Genomic DNA, 19,936 nt, shown 5'->3' with positions numbered 1-19,936 from the left:
CGGTTCCCTAAATATACGTGGGGAAGGGGAATGACTTACTGCAGCACCTCTACCCTTATTAGGCCGTTTTTTAAGTAATGGGGTTGACACGCCTGGCCTGTCAGTAAACAGTTCAGGCGATTCTACCCTTTGTGCCAACACCTGTTCTCCCTGCTCTACCCCTGCCCCATCACCCTCTGCACCTAAGGCCTCTATGCTAGGGGCCCTGACCAGTGCCTCAGTAGCATAGGCCGATCCGGTGCAGCTAAAGTCATGCACTTCAGCTACTGTAGTAATTGATGTGTGTAAATGACTAGGAGCTGTAACAACTAAGCTATCAGGTTGTGTTTCAGGAACAAAATCATCTAGATCCTCCCCATTATCCATGTCACTTATCTGCTTTTCCTTTCCAGGTCTTGCAAAAGTCAGTGCATGGAATCTTTGAGGAGGGAGTCTGGTTCTTCTAGGACGCTGCATGAAGAAGTTTTGAATCAGCAAGTACTGCAAAAACGTCTCTGCTCAGGAAGAAGAGGGCCAGTGATCAGTGTTGCACACTTTTAAGGTAAGAAGGGGAGCTCCTCCCTACACTAGCAACATTGTTGCAACTAACCCCACACTGCCTCTTCTCCTATCTCACTCCTTTCAGCATTAACCCTTAGCTTGTTTCAGTCCCATGCTGGTCCCTCCACTGTCTTTATTATGTTTCTTTTATGTTTCTTGTGATCTGGTGCTCAGCACTTACACATCCATTGGTCAGCACTTACAGATCTACTGATCAGAACTTACAGTTCTACAGGTCAGCACTTACAGATCAATAGCTCAGCACTTACAGATCTACAGGACAGCACTTACAGATCTACTGTTCAGCACTTACAGTTCTAAAGATCTAGGGGTCCATCCGATAAAAATCGTCGCCCGCAAAGCCGGCGACGCCAATATTTGCGCGGGTTTGGTATCACATATACGGCGTAACTTAGAAGTTACGCGCGTATATTTCTGCCGTCGCCCGTAGTTTTTTGGGCTATAGGCAGGTATACCAAACCCGCGCAGTTTGGTATCCAATATGCAGCGTAAGGACTTACGTGGCGAAAATGGAGAAAACTTACTCCATTTTCACCTTGCCACAAAAAGCAGCCGTAAGAAGCCTTACGCTGACTATTGGAGCCCCGTAACTTCCTAAACTGGCTGCTAAAATAAACCTAACACCTAACGCATGCGCAATGTCTATCTCCCTGTCAACCGCGATCTGCTAAAATAAACCTAACACCTAACGCATGCGCAATGTCTATCTACCTGTCAACCGCGATCCCCCCCCCCCCCCGAAATCCCTAATAAAGTTATTAACCCCTAAACCGCCGCTCCCGGACCCCGCCGCCATCTACATAAACTAACCCCCTACTGTGAGCCCCTAAAACCGCCGCCATCTACCTTATCTATCCCCTAATTAGAACCCCTTACACCGCTGTCATCTACCTTATCTATCCCCTAATCTGACCCCTTACACCGCCGCCACCTATATAAAAATTATTAACCCCTAATCTAATCCCCCTATACCGCCACCAGCTATATTAATATTATTAACCCCTAATGTAAGCCACTTACACCGCCGCCATCTCTATTAAAATGATTAATCCCTTATTTAATCTACCTACCCCGCCGCCAGCTATATTATCTATATTAACCCTAAGTATATTATAGTTAATATAGGTATTACATTATATATATTAACTATATTAACCCTAATTATATTAGGGTTAATATAGTTAATATAGTTACTATAGTATTTATATTAACTATATTAACTCTATCTAACTCTAACACCCCTAACTAAATTTATATTAAATTAATCTAATTCATTTATAAACTAAAATATTCCTATTTAAATCTAAATACTTACCTATAAAATAAACCCTAAGATAGCTACAATATAATTAATAATTACATTGTAGCTATGTTAGGGTTAATATTTATTTTACAGGTAAATTGTTAATTATTTTAACTAGGTATAATAGCTATTAAATAGTTATTAACTATTTAATATCTACCTAGTTAAAATAATTACCCAATTACCTGTAAAATAAATCCTAACCTAAGTTACAAATACACCTACACTATCAATAAATTTAATAAACTACAAACATCTATCTAAAAATACAATTAAATTAACTAAACTACAAAAAAAAAACACTAAATTACAAAAAATAAAAAAAAGATTACAAGATTTTTAAGCTAATTACACCTATTCTAAGCCCCTAATAAAATAATAAACCCCCAAAATAAAAAAAATTTGCTGCCCTATTCTAAATTAAACAAATTTCAAAGCTCTTTACCTTACCAGCCCTTAAAAGGGCCTTTTGTGGGGCATGCCCCAAAGAATTCAGCTCTTTTGCATACAAATACAATACCCCCCCCATTACAACCCACCACCCACATACCCCTATTCTAAAACCACCCAAACCCCCCTTAAAAAAGCCTAACACTACCCCCCTGAAGATCTCCCTACCTTGTCTTCACCACACCGGGCCGAACTCCTGATCCGATCCGGGCGATGTCTTCCTCCAAGTGGCAAAGAAGAATTCTTCCTCCGGCGATGTCTTCCTCCAAGCGGCAAAGAAGAATTCTTCCTCCGGCGATGTCTTCCTCCAAGCGGCAAAGAAGAATTCTTCCTCCGGCGACGTCTTCCTCCAAGCAGCAGCAAAGTCTTCATTCTTCCGGCGGCATCTTCAATCTTCTTTCTTCGCTCCGCCGCCGCGGAGCATCCATCCCGGCCGACTGCTGAACTACGAATGAGGTACCTTTAAATGACGTCATCCAAGATGGCGTCCGCCGAATTCCGATTGGCTGATAGGATTCTATCAGCCAATCGGAATTAAGTTAGAAAAATCTGATTGGCTAATTGAATCAGCCAATCAGATTCAAGTTCAATCCGATTGGCTGATCCGAACAGCCAATCAGATTGAGCTCGCATTCTATTGGCTGATCGGAACAGCCAATAGATAGTGTAGGTGTATTTGTAACTTAGGTTAGGATTTATTTTACAGGTAATTGGGTAATTATTTTAACTAGGTAGATATTAAATAGTTAATAACTATTTAATAGCTATTATACCTAGTTAAAATAATTAACAATTTACCTGTAAAATAAATATTAACCCTAACATAGCTACAATGTAATTATTAATTATATTGTAGCTATCTTAGGGTTTATTTTATAGGTAAGTATTTAGATTTAAATAGGAATATTTTAGTTTATAAATGAATTAGATTAATTTAATATAAATTTAGTTAGGGTTAGATAGAGTTAATATAGTTAATTTAAATACTATAGTAACTATATTAACTATATTAACCCTAATATAATTAGGGTTAATATAGTTAATATATATAATGTAATACCTATATTAACTATAATATACTTAGGGTTAATATAGATAATAAAGCTGGCGGCGGGGTAGGTAGATTAAATTAGGGGTTAATCATTTTAATAGAGATGGCGGCGGTGTAAGGGGCTTACATTAGGGGTTAATAATTTTAATATAGATGGCGGCGGTGTTAGGGGCTCACTTTAGGGGGTTATAAATATAATATAGCTGGCGGCGGGGTACGGGAGCAGCGGTTTAGGGGTTAATAACTTTATTAGGTTGCGGCGGGGTACGGGAGCGGCGGTTTAGGGGTTAATAGCTTTTTTATTGTTAGGCTAGTGAGGGGGGATAGCGGATAGAGGGTTAGACGTGTCGGGCTATGTTAGGGAGGCGTGTTAGACTTGTCGGGCTATGTTAGGGAGGCGTGTTAGACAGTGCGGGTGTTTTAGACTTTAGTCAGGTTTTATAGGCGCCGGCAGTTTCTAACGTGGCGCAAGTCACTGGCGACGCCAGAAATTTGTACTTGCGCAGATTTCTGGACATCGCTGGTTTGTCAGACTTACGGCACGTTAGCATCTGACGGCGACTTATATGGGATAGCTCGAGTTGCGAGCTGAAACTGCGGGCGACGCCGGTTCCCTCGCTTGCGCCGCAAACTGCGATCTATATCGGATCGCGCCCCAGCACTTACAGATCTTCAGGTCAGCAGTTATAGATCTACTGAGCAGCACTTACAGATCTACTGGTCAGAACTTACAGATCTACTGGTCAGCACTTACAGATCTGCTGGTCAGAACTTACAGATTTATAACTGGTCAGAACTTACAGATCTACTGGTCAGCACTTACAGATCTATTGATCAGCACTTACAGTTCTACAGGTCAGCACTTACAGATCAATAGCTCAGCACTTACAGATGTACTGGTCAGCACATACAGATGTACTGGTCAGCACTTGCAGATCTACTGGTTAGCACTTACAGATCTACTGGTCAGCACTTATAGATCTACTGGTCAGCACTTACAGATCTCCAGGTCAGAACTTACAGATCTACTGATAAGAGCTTATAGATCTTCAGGTCAGCACTTATACATCTACTAGTCAGCACTTATAGATCTCTTAGTCAGCACATAAATCTACTGGTCAGCACTTCCAGATCTACTGGTCAGCCCTTATAGATCTACTAGTAAGCACTTACAGATCAAAAGGTCAGCACTTACAGATCTACTGGTCAGCACTTACAGATGTACTGGTCAGCACTTACAGATCAACAGGTCAGCACTTACAGATGTACTGGTCAGCACTTAGAGATGTAGTGGTCAACACTTACAGATCTACTGGTCAACACTTACACATCAACTAGTTAGCACTTACAGACATACTGGTCAGCACTTACAGATCTACTGGTCAGAACTTACAGATTTACTGGTCAGCACTTACAGATCTACTGGTCAGCACTTATAGATCTCTTAGTCAGCACTTATAGATCTACTGGTCAGCACTTCCAGATCTCTTAGCACATATAGATCGACTGGTCAGCACTTACAGATCTACTGGTCAGCATTTACAGATATACTGGTCTGTACTTATAGATCTACAGGTCAGTACTTACAGATATACTGGTCAGCACTTACAGATTTACTGGTCAGCACTTACAGTTCTACTGGTCAGCAGTTACAGATTTACTGGTTAGAAGTTACAGATCTACTGGTCAAAACTTACAGATGTACTGGTCGATACTTACAGATCTACTGGTCAGCACTTACAGATCTGATGGTTAGCACTTACAGATCTATTGGTCAGCACTTATAGATCTCTTAGTCAGCACTTATAGATCTACTGGTCAGCACTTCCAGATCCACTGTTCAGCACTTACAGATGTAGTGGTCAACACTTACAGATCTACTGGTCAAAACTTACACATCTACTAGTCAGCACTTACAGATGTACTGGTCAGCACTTACAGATCTACAGGACAGCACTTACAGATCTACTGCTAAGGACTTACAGATCTACTGCTAAGCAATTACAGATCTACTGGTCAGAACTTACAGATCTAGTAGTCAGAACTTACAGATCTACTGGTCAGCACTTATAGATCTACTGGTCAGCACTTCCAGATCTCTTAGCACTTATAGATCAACTGGTCAGCACTTACAGATCTACTGGTCAGCATTTACATATATGCTGGTCTGCACTTACAGATCTACAGGCCAGAACTTACAGATATACTTGTCAGCAGTTACAGATCTACTGGTCAGCACTTACAGATCTACTGGTCAGCAGTTACAGAGCTACTGGTTAGCAGTTACCTATCTACTGGTCAGGACTTATAAATCTACTGGTCAGCTCTTGCAGATCTACTAGTCAACACTTACAGATGTACTGTTCAACACTTACAGATCTACTAGTCAGCACTTTCAGATCTATAGGTCAGCACTTACAGATCTACTGGTCAGCACTTACAGATCTACTGGTCAGCACTTACAGATCTACAGGTCAGCACTTACAGATCTACTGGACAGCACTTATAGATCTACTGGTCAGTACTTGCAGATCTACTGATCAGCACTTAAAGATCTACTGGTCAGCATTTACAAATATACTGATCAGAACTTATAGATCTACAGGTCAGTACTTACTGATATACTGGTCAGCAGTTACAGATCTACTGGTCAGCACTTACTGTTCTACTGGTCAGCAGTTACAGATCTACTGGTTAGCAGTTACAGATCTACTGGTCAGCTCTTACAGATCTACTGGTCAAAACTTACAGATCTACTGGTCAGCAGTTACAGATCTACTGGTCAGCAGTTACAGATTGATTAATCAGTGCTTACAGATCTAAAGATCAGCACTTGTAGATCTACTGGTCAGCACTTACAGATCTACAGGTCAGCACTTACAGATCTACTGTTCAGCACTTACAGATATACTGGTCAGCACATACAGATGTACTGGTCAATACTTACAGTTCTACTGGTCAGCACTTACACATCTACTAGTCGTCACTTACAGATCTACTGGTTACCACTTACTGATCTACTGGTTAACACTTACAGATATACTGGTCAGCACTTACAGATCTACTGGTCAGCACTTAAAGATCTACTGGTCAGCATTTACAAATATACTGATCAGAACTTATAGATCTACAGGTCAGTACTTACAGATATACTGGTCAGCAGTTACAGATCTACTGGTCAGAACTTATAGATCTACTGGTCAGCACTTATAGATCTCTTAGTCAGCACTTATAGATCTACTGGTCATCACTTCCAGATGTACTGGTCAGCACTTGCAGATCTACAGGACAGCACTTACAGATCTACTGCTAAGGACTTACAGATCTACTGCTAAGCAATTACAGATCTACTGGTCAGAACTTACAGATCTACTGGTCAGAACTTACAGATCTACTGGTCAGCACTTATAGATCTCTTAGTCAGCACTTATAGATCTACTGGTCAGCACTTCCAGATCTCTTAGCACTTATAGATCGACTGGTCAGCACTTACAGATCTACTGGTCAGCATTTACAGATATGCTGGTCTGCACTTATAGATCTACAGGCCAGCACTTACAGATATACTTGTCAGCAGTTACAGATCTACTGGTCAGGACTTACAGATCTACTGGTCAGCAGTTACAGAGCTACTTTTTAGCAGTTACATATCTACTGGTCAGGACTTATAGATCTACTGTTCAACTCTTGCAGATCTACTGGTCAGAACTTACAGATTTACTGTTCAACACTTACAGATCTACTGGTCAGCACTTACAGATCTATATGTCAGCACTTACAGATCTACTAGTCAGCACTTACAGATCTACTGGTCAGCACTTACAGATCTACTGGTCAGCACTTATAGATCTACTGGTCAGCACTTAAAGATCTACTGGTCAGCATTTACAAATATACTGGTTAGCAGTTACAGATCTACTGGTCAGCTCTCTCAGATCTACTGGTCAAACCTTACAGATCTACTGGTCAGCAGTTACAGATCTACTGGTCAGCAGTTACAGATCAATTAATCAGCGCTTACAGATCTAAAGGTAAGCACTTGTAGATCTACTGGTCAGCACTTACAGAACTACTGTTCAGCACTTACAGATATACTGGTCAGCACATACAGATGTACTGGTCAATACTTACAGATCTACTGGTCAGCACTTACACATCTACTAGTCAGCACTTAAAGATCTACTGGTTACCACTTACAGATCTACTGGTTAACACAGATCTATTGGTCAGCACTTATAGATCTACTGGTCAGCACTTACAGATCTCCAGGTCAGCACTTACAGATCTACTGATCAGCGCTTATAGATCTTCAGGTCAGCACTTATAGATCTACTGGTAAGCACTTACAGATCTCCAGGTCAGCACTTACAGATCTACTGATCAGCGCTTATAGATCTTCAGGTCAGCACTTATAGATCTACTGGTCAGCACTTATAGATCTCTTAGTCAGCACTTATAAATCTACTGGTCAGCACTTCCAGATCTACTGGTCAGCACTTATAGATCTACTGGTAAGCACTTACAGATGTACTGGTCAGCACTTACAGATCTACATGTCAGCACTTACAGATCTACTGTTCGGCACTTACAGATGTACTGGTGAGCACTTACAGATGTAGTGGTCAACATTTACAGATCTACTGGTCAACACGTACAGATGTACTGGTCAGCACTTACAGATCTACCGGACAGCACTTACAGATCTACTGGTAAGGACTTAAAGATCTACTGGTCAGCAATGACAGATCTACTTGTCAGCACTTACAGATCTACTGGTCAGAACTTACAGATCTACTGGTCAGCTCTTATAGATCTCTTAGTCAGCACTTATAGATCTACTGGTCAGCACTTCCAGATCTCTTAGCACTTATAGATCGACTGGTCAGCACTTACAGATCTACTGGTCAGCATTTACAGATATACTGGTCTGCACTTATAGATCTACAGATCTACTGGTCAGCTCTTGCAGATTTACTGGTGAGCACTTACAGATCTAATGGTCAGCACTTACAGATCTACAGGTCAGCACTTACATATCTACTGGTCAGAACTTACAGATCTACTGGTCAGCACTTACTGATCTACAGGTCAACACTCACAGATCTACTGGTCAGCACCTATAGATCTACTGGTCAGAACTTACAGATCTACTGGTCAACATTTACAAATATACTGATCAGCACGCATAGATCTACAGGTCAGTACTTACAGATATACTGGTCAGCAGTTACAGATCTACTGGTCAGCACTTACAGTTCTACTGGTCAGCAGTTACAGATCTACTGGTTAGCAGTTACAGATCTACTGGTCAGCTTTTGCAGATCTACTGGTCAAAACTTACAGATCTACTGGTCAGCAGTTACAGATCGATTAATCAGCACTTACAGATCTAAAGGTCAGCACTTGTAGATCTACTGAACAGCACTTACAGATATACTGGTCAGCACTCATAGATCTACTAAATAACACTTACAGATCTCCAGGTCAGCACTTACAGATCTACTGGTCAGCACTTACAGATCTACATGTCAGCACTTACAGATCTACTGTTCGGCACTTACAGATGTACTGGTGAGCACTTACAGATGTAGTGGTCAACATTTACAGATCTACTGGTCAACACGTACAGATGTACTGGTCAGCACTTACAGATCTACAGGACAGCACTTACAGATCTACTGGTAAGGACTTAAAGATCTACTGGTCAGCAATGACAGATCTACTGGTCAGAACTTACAGATCTACTGGTCACCACTTACAGATCTACTGGTCAGCTCTTATAGATCTCTTAGTCAGCACTTATAGATCTACTGGTCAGCACTTCCAGATCTCTTAGCACTTATAGATCGACTGGTCAGCACTTACAGATCTACTGGTCAGCATTTACAGATATACTGGTCTGCACTTATAGATCTACAGATCTACTGGTCAGCTCTTGCAGATTTACTGGTGAGCACTTACAGATCTAATGGTCAGCACTTACAGATCTACAGGTCAGCACTTACAGATCTACTGGTCAGAACTTACAGATCTACTGGTCAGCACTTACTGTTCTACAGGTCAACACTCACAGATCTACTGGTCAGCACCTATAGATCTACTGGTCAGAACTTACAGATCTACTGGTCAACATTTACAAATATACTGATCATAGATCTACAGGTCAGTACTTACAGATATACTGGTCAGCAGTTACAGATCTACTGGTCAGCACTTACAGTTCTACTGGTCAGCAGTTACAGATCTACTGGTTAGCAGTTACAGATCTACTGGTCAGCTTTTGCAGATCTACTGGTCAAAACTTACAGATCTACTGGTCAGCAGTTACAGATCGATTAATCAGCACTTACAGATCTAAAGGTCAGCACTTGTAGATCTACTGAACAGCACTTACAGATATACTGGTCAGCACTCATAGATCTACTAAATAACACTTACAGATCTCCAGGTCAGCACTTACAGATCTACTGGTCAGCACTTACAGATCTACTGGTTATCAATTACAGATCTACTGGTCAACATTTACAGACCAACTTGTCAGCAGTTATAGATTTACTGGTCAGCATTTACAGATCTACTGGTCAGCACTTACAGATCTACTGGTCAGAATTTACAGATCTGCTGGTCAGCACTTACAGATCTACTGGTCAGCATTTACAGATCTACTGGTCAGCACTTACAGATCTCCTGGTTAACATTTACAGATCAGCTGCTCTGCACTTATAGATCCAATGGTCAGCACTTAAATATAAACTGGCAGATCTCCATCAACCTTTTGGATAAAAAGTAGTGCAAATGAAGCGCCAGTGCAAGTCACGTGCACTGGTATTACACAGTGGAGCACAAATATTGTTTCAAGAAAGCAATTTTTGTGCTCCACTGTGTAATACCAGTGCACGTTAATGTGTCAGAGACGGCATCAGAACTAAAGCGCAGCGAAGGGGGTAAGTCATGCAACAATTGCAGCATTTGTAACTATATATATATACTTATTTACATATATATTTATGTGTTTATATATGTATATACAGTTGTTTTCATTTGTTTTAAAATTCCACACTTTTTTAAATAAAAAAGTAAAAACTCTATTTTGAGGGTATTTAGGGCACTTTTAAAAATTAACCAGAGATCGGATCTCTGTAGCAATAACCCGCCACTTGTAATAGCTGGTTAATTAGCACGCGCCCTCAAATGTGCAAATTTGCCGGTAAATTAGCAAGCAATAATTTAGCACCCCACTTGTAATCTAGACCTAAATAACCCAGATTGAAATATGGTAAAATAAGTCAAAGCTCATAATGACCCTCAATATGCAGAATCCAGTACATAAAGCACAACATGCAGGGTGGCTGGTTGCTTTATGACATTGTTGTTATTACTAGCAGAAGATTCTTAGGAAATGAGGAATTATGTTCCTGGAATATCACTGAACACTGGTTTTCTCCACAGCAACTAAATTACATCCTGAGAAAATTATTTTCAAAACAAATCAAAGGAAATATGGTAAAAACAGAAAAACAAACAAACAAAGACATTAGTGGAAGTTCCCTTGATTTGGGGAAAAGCTACACCTTTTATGAAACAGGGAATAAACAAACAGTACAGGAATGGTCTCGTGGCTGTCACTTGTGTGTCAATCCAGATTCAACAAGGCAAACTGGAAGAAAGAAATGATTTCTGACACACTAAGGCTAAGTGCTTAAAGGGACAGTGAAATAAAAATAAATATTCAGGATAGAGGAACAATTTAACACGAAAAAAAAAATCCAGCTTCTATTATAAACAAATTGTGTTCTCTGTCTAAATCATAAATAATTACAGCTCTAATGTGTTAGAGGATTTTATCATTGTGCTGTTGCTGACATATAACTATGGGTTCCATTACAAGCAGATTCTGCTAGAGCGTAAACACCGCTGGTAGTAACATTTTTACATGAGCAGGGTATAGCAGGTAAACAGTGAATGGTTTGTGTGCCTATGAAACCCTACACGTGCAAACTTCAGGACTAGCGTGGCCACCTTAACTTTTTCTACCCATAGACTTTAATTGAACTGTTTTTTAAAAAAAAACGTAACACTTATTACTTGTGTGCTTAACCGACCACGTTTTACAAAGTGCACTCAAGCCGACGTGAGTTATGCATATTTTACATTCCAATGTTCTTCACATATAGGAAAATGTTATTTTTATATATATTTATAAATATCTGATTATTTGTTTGTAAAATATAACTCTATACCTACAGTATATCTAATATAAATATATACAGAAATATAACTCTATACCTACAGTGTATCTAATAGAAGTATATACAGAAATATAACTCTATACCTACAGTATATCTAATACAAGTATATACAGAAATATAACTCTATACCTACAGTATATCTAATACAAGAATATACAGAAATATAACTCTATACCTACAGAATATCTAATACAAGAATATACAGAAATATAACTCTATACCTACAGTATATCTAATACAAGAATATACAGAAATTTAACTCTATACCTACAGTATATCTAATACAAGTATATTCAGAAATATAACTCTATACCTACAGTATATCTAATACAAGTATATACAGAAATATAACTCTATACCTACAGTATACCTAATACAAGTATATACAGAAATATAACTCTATACCTACAGTATATCTAATACAAGTATATACAGATATATAACTCTATACCTACAGTATATCTAATACAAGTATATACAGAAATATAACTCTATACCTACAGTATATCTAATACAAGTATATACAGAAATATAACTCTATACCTACAGTATATCTAATACAATTATATACAGAAATATAACTCTATACCTACAGTATATCTAATACAATTATATACAGAAATATAACTCTGTACATACAAAATATCTAATACAAGTATATACAGAAATATAACTCTATATACCTACATTATATCTAATACAAGTATATACAGAAATATAACTCTATACCTACAATATATCTAATACAAGTATATACAGAAATATAACTCTATACCTGCAGTATATCTAATACAAGTATATACAGAACTATAACACTATACCTATAGTATATCTAATACAAGTATATACAGAAATATAACTCTATACCTACAGTATATCTAATACAAGTATATACAGAAATATAACTCTATACCTACAGTATATCTAATACAAGTATATACAGAAATATAACTCTATACCTACAGTATATCTAATACAATTATATACACAAATATAACTCTATACCTACAGTATATCTAATACAATTATATACAGATATTTAACTCTATACCTACAGTATATCTAATACAATTATATACAGAAATATAACTCTATACCTACAGTATATCTAATACAAGTATATACAGAAATATAACTCTATACCTACAGTATATCTAATACAAGTATATACAGAAATATAACTCTATACCTACAGTATATCTAATACAAGTATATACAGAAATATAACTCTATACCTACAGTGTATCTAATACAAGTATATACAGAAATATAACTCTATACCTACAGTATATCTAATACAAGTATATACAGAAATATAACTCTATACCTACAGTATATCTAATACAAGTATATACAGAAATATAACTCTATACCTACAGTATATCTAATACAAGTATATACAGAATTATAACTCTATACCTACAGTATATCTAATACAAGTATATACAGAAATATAACTCTATACCTACAGTATATCTATTACAAGTAGATACAGAAATATAACTCTATACCTACAGTATATCTAATACAAGTATATACAGAAATATAACTCTATACCTACAGTATATCTAATACAAGTATATACAGAAATGTAACTCTATACCTACAGTATATCTAATAAAATTATATACAGAAATATAACTCTATACCTACAGTATATCTAATACAATTATATACGGATATATAACTCAATACCTACAGTATATCTAATACAATTATATACAGATATATAACTCTATACCTACAGTATATCTAATACAAGTATATACAGAAATATAACTCTATACTTACAGTATATCTAATTCAAGTATATACAGAAATATAACTCTATACCTACAGTATATCTAATACAAGTATATACAGAAATATAACTCTATACCTACAGTATATCTAATACAAGTATATACAGAAATATAACTCTATACCTACAGTATATCTAATACAAGTATATACAGATATATAACTCTATACCTACAGTATATCTAATACAAGTATATACAGAAATATAACTGTATACCTACAGTATATCTAATACAATTATTTACAGAAATATAACTGTATACCTACAGTATATCTAATACAAGTATATACAGATGTATAACTCTATACCTACAGTATATCTAATACAAGTATATACAGATATATAAATCTATACCTACAGTATATCTAATAAAATTATATACAGAAATATAACTCTATACCTACAGTATATCTAATACAATTATATACAGAAATATAACTCTATACCTACAGTATATCTAATACAATTATATACAGATATTTAACTCTATACCTACAGTATATCTAATACAATTATATACAGATATATAACTCTATACCTACAGTATATCTAATACAAGTATATACAGAAATATAACTCTATACCTACAGTATATCTAATACAAGTATATACAGAAATATAACTCTATACCTACAGTATATCTAATACAAGTATATACAGAAATATAACTCTATACCTACAGTATGTCTAATACAAGTATATACAGAAATATAACTCTATACCTACAATATATCTAATACAAGTATATACAGAAATATAACTCTATACCTACAGTATATCTAATACAAGTATATACAGAAATATAACTCTATACCTACAGTATATCTAATACAAGTATATACAGAAATATAACTCTATACCTACAGTATATCTATTACAAGTATATACAGAAATATAACTCTATACCTACAGTATATCTAATACAAGTATATACAGAAATATAACTCTATACCTACAGTATATCTAATACAAGTATATACAGAAATATAACTCTATACCTACAGTATATCTAATACAAGTATATACAGAAATATAACTCTATACCTACAGTATATCTATTACAAGTATATACAGAAATATAACTCTATACCTACAGTATATCTAATACAAGAATATACAGAAATATAACTCTATACCTACAGTATATCTAATACAAGTATATACAGAAATATAACTCTATACCTACAATATATCTAATACAGGTATATACAGAAATATAACTCTATACCTACAGTATATCTAATACAAGTATATACAGATATATAACTCTATACCTACAGTATATCTAATACAAGTATATACAGAAATATAACTCTATACCTACAGTATATCTATTACAAGTATATACAGAAATATAACTCTATACCTACAGTATATCTAATACAAGAATATACAGAAATATAACTCTATACCTACAGTATATCTAATACAAGTATATACAGAAATATAACTCTATACCTACAATATATCTAATACAGGTATATACAGAAATATAACTCTATACCTACAGTATATCTAATACAAGTATATACAGAAATATAACTCTATACCTACAGTATATCTAATACAAGTATATACAGAAATATAACTCTATACCTACAGTATATCTAATACAAGTATATACAGAAATATAACTCTATACCTACAGTATATCTAATACAAGTATATACAGAAATATAACTCTATACCTACAGAATATATAATACAATTATATACAGAAATATAACTCTATAGCTACAGTATATCTAATACAAGTATATACAGAAATATAACTCTATACCTACAGCATATCTAATACAAGTATATACAGATATATAACTCTATACCTACAGTATATCTAATACAAGTATATACAGAGATATAACTGTATACCTACAGTATATCTAATACAATTATTTACAGAAATATAACTCTATATCTACAGTATATCTAATACAAGTATATACAGATGTATAACTCTATACCTACAGTATATCTAATACAATTATATACAGAAATATAACTCTATACCTACAGTATATCTAATACAAGTATATACAGAGATATAACTGTATACCTACAGTATATCTAATACAATTATTTACAGAAATATAACTCTATATCTACAGTATATCTAATACAAGTATATACAGATGTATAACTCTATACCTACAGTATATCTAATACAAGTATATACAGATATATAAATCTATACCTACAGTATATCTAATAAAATTATATACAGAAATATAACTCTATACCTACAGTATATCTAATACAATTATATACAGAAATATAACTCTATACCTACAGTACATCTAATACAATTATATACAGATATTTAACTCTATACCTACAGTATATCTAATACAATTATATACAGATATATAACTCTATACCTACAGTATATCTAATACAAGTATATACAGAAATATAACTCTATACCTACAGTATATCTAATACAAGTATATACCGAAATATAACTCTATACCTACAGTATATCTAATACAAGTATATACAGAAACATAACTCTATACCTACAGTATGTCTAATACAAGTATATACAGATATATAACTCTATACCTACAGTATATCAAATACAAGTATATACAGAAATATAACTCTATACCTACAATATATCTAATACAAGTATATACAGAAATATAACTCTATACCTACAGTATATCTAATACAAGTATATACAGAAATATAACTCTATACCTACAGTATATCTAATACAAGTATATACAGAAATATAACTCTATACCTACAGTATATCTAATATAAGTATATACAGAACTATAACTCTATACCTACAGTATATCTAATACAAGTATATACAGAAATATAACTCTATACCTACAGTATATCTAATACAAGTATATACAGAACTATAACTTAATACCTACAGTATATCTAATACAAGTATATACAGAAATATAACTCTATACCTACAGTATATCTAATACAAAAATATACAGAAATATAACTCTATACCTACAGTATATCTAATACAAGAATATACAAAAATATAACTCTATACCTACAGTATATCTTATACAAGTATATACAGAAATATAACTCTATACCTACAGTATATCTAATACAACAATATACAGAAATATAACTCTATACCTACAGTATATCTAATACAAGTATATACAGAAATATAACTCTATACCTACAGTATATCTAATACAAGTATATACAGAAATATAACTCTATACCTACAGTATATCTAATACAAGTATATACAGAAATATAACTCTATACCTGCAGTATATCTAATACAAGTATATACAGAATTATAACTCTATACCTACAGTATATCTAATACAATTATATACAGATATATAACTCTATACCTACAGTATATCTAATACAATTATATACAGATATATAACTCTATACCTACAGTATATCTAATACAAGTATATACAGAAATATAACTCTATACCTACAGTATATCTAATACAAGTATATACAGAAATATAACTCTATACCTACAGTATATCTAATACAAGTATATACAGAAATATAACTCTATACCTACAGTATATCTAATACAAGAATATACAGAAATATAACTCTATACCTACAGTGTATCTAATACAAGTATATACAGAAATATAACTCTATACCTACAGTATATCTAATACAATTATATACAGAAATATAATTCTATACCTACAGTATATCTAATACAAGTATATACAGAAATATAACTCTATATACCTACATTATATCTCATAAAAGTATATACAGAAATATAAAGGAATATAGGAATGTATATGAAGAACATTGGAATGCAAAATATTTACAGTAAATGCACAGTAAAACAGTATTAAATATTAAAACTGAATACAAATGGGGGGCAGAGCCTATAGTTACAATGACAAGTTACGTTTTTTGAAGAGCTCCTGAACGTATGTTGTTTTTTTCAGCGCTATTTTATCACTTTATATGTAGTCTTTATACTACAGTGGAATAGCAAAGCGTAGAAGGTTCCCCTAAGCTTTGTGCTAGATCTATGCCCTTCAGCTCAACTGTATTGTAGCTTAGAGCCCTTTCAGGGACTGCGCCTAAGTGGCGGGTCTAATTGGTAACGCCTGAGGAATGATGATAGATAGATAGATGATAGATAGATAGATAGATAGATAGATATGGATAGATAAGAGATAGATAGATAGATTGATTGATTGATTGATTGATTGATAGATATGGATAGATAGATAGATAATAGATAGATAGATAGATAGATGATAGATAGATAGATAATAGATAGATATATAGATAGATAGATTGATAAATATGGATGGATTTCGGATAGAATTGATGGCACCACTCATAGATTTATTATCGGGTCTTTTACCGTTCTGTAATAAGGTCTATGGCCCTAATATTTTACAGTTATGTGTGGTTAGGTGCTATGTATCAACAAAGTTACAATTCAGGTTGGTTAGCTAGAGAGACTAACAGCAAAAAGATACTTTGTAAGCACTCAAAGGACCCCCAATTATATGGAGTAAGAAAAAGAATCACACAAATTAAAACATAAATCTTTATTAGAAATATTAAAAACTGGGTTGGTTAAAACTAAAATGCTGGTCTGAGATTCCCAGTGCAAAGACTGGATATTATACACTTGGGCCTATGTTTTATAACCATTAAGGTGTTAACTCTATACTAGTGTTAACTATGATCGACACATTACATGTAGTAAATCAGGTGTTATAATTTTTTATATAATACTTCTGCTCCCATGTACCACTTTACCTATGCGTTTAACATATTTGAACATTGTCACACACCTCCTCTGTGATGAATTATATTATTCATGACGTGGCATAAGGAATGAATGACAGCCACTTGTGCAGAAATTATATACTTTAATAAACTGTACTCTCTAGACCCTACTTCATATTGAACAGTGACATTCAACCCTAGCCAGCGGTATCCTAATCTGCCATCTGACAGCATTATAATAATAGGCTCAAGTGTATAATATCCAGTCTTTGCACTGGGAATCTCAGACCAGCATTTTAGTTTTAACCAACCCAGTTTTTAATATTTCTAATAAAGATTTATAGTTTAATTTGTGTGATTCTGTTTCTTACTCCATATAATTGGGGGTCCTTTGAGTGCCTACAAAGTATCTTTTTGCTGTTAGTCTCTCTAGCTAACCAACCTGAAATATAGATGATAGATAGATGATTGATGTATGTATATATATATATATACATGGATAGATAATAGATATAAAAATAGATAGATGATAGATACTGTAGATAGATAGATAGAATGACTGCGCCTAAGTGACGGGTCTAATTAGTAATGCCTGAGGAAGTATGGAGGATCTCGCATCATGGATGCAATGCTTTACCGTTTGGACTGCTTGAGGCTGACAACCCAGTCTATGGTGGTGAAAGAAATCACGACTATGAAACTAGTACCAAGGGCTGAGGTACCTAGAGAACGACAGAGGCTGCTCGCGGGGTGTGCTGAGCCATCTGTGGACTAACCAATAATGTGTCTATATGTAGGTCTGGATGTGTCGGATAGATAGATAGATAGACAGATAGATAGATAGATAGATAGATATGGATAGATAATATATGATAGATAGATGATAGATAGATAGATAGATATGGATAGATAAGAGATAGATAAATAGATAGATGATAGATAGATTGATAGATATGGATAGATAGATGATAGATAGATAGATAGATAGATAGATAGATAGATGATTGATAGATAGATAGATGATAGATAGATAGATAAAAAAAATAGATGATAGATGATGATAGATAGATGATAGATAGATAGATAGATAGATAGATAGATAGATGATAGATAGATGATAGATAGATTGATAGAAAGATAGATAGATGATAGATAGATAGATAGATAGATAATAGATAGATAGATAGATAGATTGATAAATATGGATAGATAACAGATAGATAGATGATAGATAGATGATATATATATATATATATATATATACATGGATAGATAATAGATAGATAAATAGATAGATGATAGATAGAAAAATATATGATAGATAGATAGATGATAGATAGATATATGATTGATTGATAGATAGATGATATATATGTGGATAGATAGATTATAGATAGACAAATAGATAGATAGATAGATAGATAGATGATAGAAAGATATATAGATATATATGGATAGATAATAGATAGATATATAGAAAGATAGATAGATAGATGACAGATAGATAGATGGTAGATAGATAGATATATAGATATGGATAGATAATAGATAGATAGATGACAGATAGGTAGACAATAGATAGATAGATAGATAGATAGATAGAAAGAAAGATAGATGATAGATAGATAGATAGATTTATAGATAGATAGATGATAGATAGATAGATAGATTGATAGATAGATATATGATTGATAGATAGATGATAGATATGTAGATAGATAGATTATAGATAGACAGATAGACAGATAGATAGATAGATAGATAGATGATAGAAAGATATATAGATATATATGGAT

Source organism: Bombina bombina, chromosome 4 (genome assembly GCF_027579735.1).
Source record: "Bombina bombina isolate aBomBom1 chromosome 4, aBomBom1.pri, whole genome shotgun sequence".
In the NCBI taxonomy this organism is placed as follows: domain Eukaryota; kingdom Metazoa; phylum Chordata; class Amphibia; order Anura; family Bombinatoridae; genus Bombina; species Bombina bombina.
This window is presented reverse-complemented; position numbering follows the sequence as displayed.